This window comes from Gossypium arboreum, chromosome 10 (assembly GCF_025698485.1).
Source record: "Gossypium arboreum isolate Shixiya-1 chromosome 10, ASM2569848v2, whole genome shotgun sequence".
NCBI classification, from domain to species: Eukaryota; Viridiplantae; Streptophyta; class Magnoliopsida; order Malvales; family Malvaceae; genus Gossypium; species Gossypium arboreum.
Window position 1 is genome coordinate 3,582,045 of NC_069079.1, and position 2,943 is coordinate 3,584,987.

Here is a 2,943-nt window from a genome sequence, read left to right on the forward strand (position 1 = left end):
ATGGGTCGATGTTCCAAGCCAGTGGGTTCCCCTTGAGTATACCCTCTTTGTGTTGTATATGCGAGCGGTGGAGTGAATCCTGGGGGATAGAGTGGATCCTGATCGTGGTGAATTCTTGATCGAGATTCCTCAATGTCAGGGCTCCGCATGGGTCTTTTTCCTTTAACTAGAGCTGACATCATCTCCATCATCTTGGCCATTTGATCTCTTTGCTCGAGTGATTCCTCTCGAGATCTCACCATTAGGTCTCTCGTCTCTTGTTGCGATTTGGCCAGTTGCTCTTGTAATTCTTTTTGAGCCTTTTCCATCTTTTCAATTCTCTCATTGAATTCAGCTTCCATCACTCTAGCTTGTCGGTGCGTTTTATACTGATGACGTGGTTCCAGTCTTGTGGTATTACAACTGCGAATTATATATTTTGTCTTCAGCGACCGAGTATGGGATATGCTATGTATGGATGAATGCATGAAAGAATGCACGAATGTCAAAATATTAATATATTAATTATGTAAGGAATGCAAAAAAAATGGTGTTAATTTCAAGGTAGCCCCATATTTAGGCATTTCATTTATCAACATAGTCTATTACACAAAGTTTCCGTTTTTCCAACGGTTACACAAATTTCCTAGCCACATTGCCTTGTTTCTTCACTTACTCTAAAAACTCTGATATGCTCAATCTTCGGCTCGGAGGGAATTGGCAACTGAGAACTTCGGCTTCATCTGATAATTGAACAACTTGCATAGCCGCTTTGCGAATTTCATTGATCAAGAAGTCGAGTTGCATTTCTTTTTCTTTGAGAGTTCCTTCATACGCGTGAATGTCCCTATCATACTGCTCACTCTTTTCTTCTAGAGCCTTCAGGAGGTTATCTAATTGTTGTTGACGAGATTGCAGCATATTTTCTAAATCTCGTGTTTTCCTTTTCAATTCTTGATGTTCAGACTGACTATTCGCCAATTCTGCAGTCACTATTTCATACTCGGCGTTTTTCTTTCTTAACTCTATCACAGCGCGCGCAGCCTTTTCCTCCTCTTTCTTTGCTTTTTCCCTTCCAAAACTCTATTCCTCCCTTGATATTGCTAATTTCTTCCTTCCATTCTGCTGTCGACTTGCCTAACCCGCTATTCTTTATAGTGTTTCTTAATTTCTTGTTTTCCAAATGAAGGTCCCTTAAGTCGTTTCTCACAATCTCAGCTTCTCTTTGTACTTTTTCAGTTCTGGACCTTTCAACCTGAACTTCAATCTTTAGTTGATAGTTTTCTTCTTGAAGGGAACTAAGGTCCCGATACATCTTGGCCTTTTCTCGTTTGAATTCTTGTCTTGCCACTTCTAGCTCAGACGGCGTTTCCTTCGAGAAAGGATTCTGGATGGGGTGGTTTGTTGACGAGATTTGCTGACTATTTACCCGTTGCTTCCTCCATACGTCATAATCTTGGGTAAGTGTATCAGTATATAAAGCTAATTCCATAAAATGAATTTCCTTCCAAGACTTTGCAGTGTATCGGACTCTCTTCATATATCCTTCACCCGCGAAAGCGAACTCAAACTGTGCTAATCCTCCAGTTGCGGGGAGGAATTGTCGCGAAGAAAATTGCCTTTGGACCAATAGCGGAGCATATCCAACTCCTCCCCATAACCAAAGTAAAGGTACCCAATCTTGGCTTCCACATTTGTATAGCAGAACTGAAGGACGGATCCAGGGTGCTTTCCATGTTATATCCTCTGCGAAGATTACGAAGACGATACCCAATGTTGCTTTCGGTGACTTCCTTGGCCATTCTTTCTTGAGGAAAGCTTCTAACGGGAGAATGTTTTAGAAAACATATGGAATGGAGTGCGCTCTACCTTCCGAAGTGACTCAAAATCCAAACATTGAGCAATCTACAGCATCCGATAAATCGTCCTTCCCTTTTCTTCAACAACTACTCGGGGACCGAAGGTCTCGGCTAGGATGGTCGGGACGGGGTTGATTCCTTGTTTTAACCTTTCAAGAAATCAACTATCGCCACTTGAGATGTCCGAGAACCTTTGGGAAAATGACCAAACCATAAATGGCCAGCGAATAGATTTACCCTTTTCAAAGATGTCGGGATGGTTCGAGTCAAATCTCGTAGGGAGGACCATGGAATGCAAATGGTTTCGTTCTTCTTCTTTATCTGTTTTTCAGCCCATGCATCGGTCATGTCTGTCAGTCTTACTAACTTTTTCTTGAAGGTCATCGGCTTAGGCTCTTTCACATATATTTTGCCGAATTATACATTGTCGATGCGGAGTAAAGCAGCATACTCTTCTATGGTTGGAGTCATGTCTTCTTGATTGAAGGTGAAACACTGATAAGCTGGGTCCCAGAACCGAACCATGGCTTGAATCAACTGTTCATCTACACGGATGGTGATCAGGTGAGCTATATCTCCATACCTCTTAGTGAAAATGTCTCTAGTGTCTGAGTCCCACTGATTCCAAATTTGAACCAAATCTTCGATGTTATTTTGGCGAACATTCACAGTTATTTGTTCGGGCAAATTGGCAGCACACCTTTCCACAAGACTATCCCCCTTGTCCCTCTGAGTTTTTAGAGACCAGTCCCGCACCACAGAATTCTTCTCGGTGATTTGTGTAATTGACTCCTCCATCAGAAACCCGTTTTTTGGCAACCAACCTTTAATCAACACCTTCCTAATATGATGCCTATGATGCATGATAAAAATAAAAACAAGCAAACTTGGTTAGTAGACGCAACAAATATAATTTGAAAAACAAATCAAACTACCCAATCCAACAGTGTAAATGAAAGGCAAAGGGCATTTTCCCCGTGTACTTATTTTGGTGACTATAAGGGGACAGAGGTTCGGCACGGCTCTAGTTGGGTGGCTCGTATGGTTCACTATATGCGGTTTTGGTTCTCGAGCAATACTCGAATTGCTCGTACTATCATCTCGC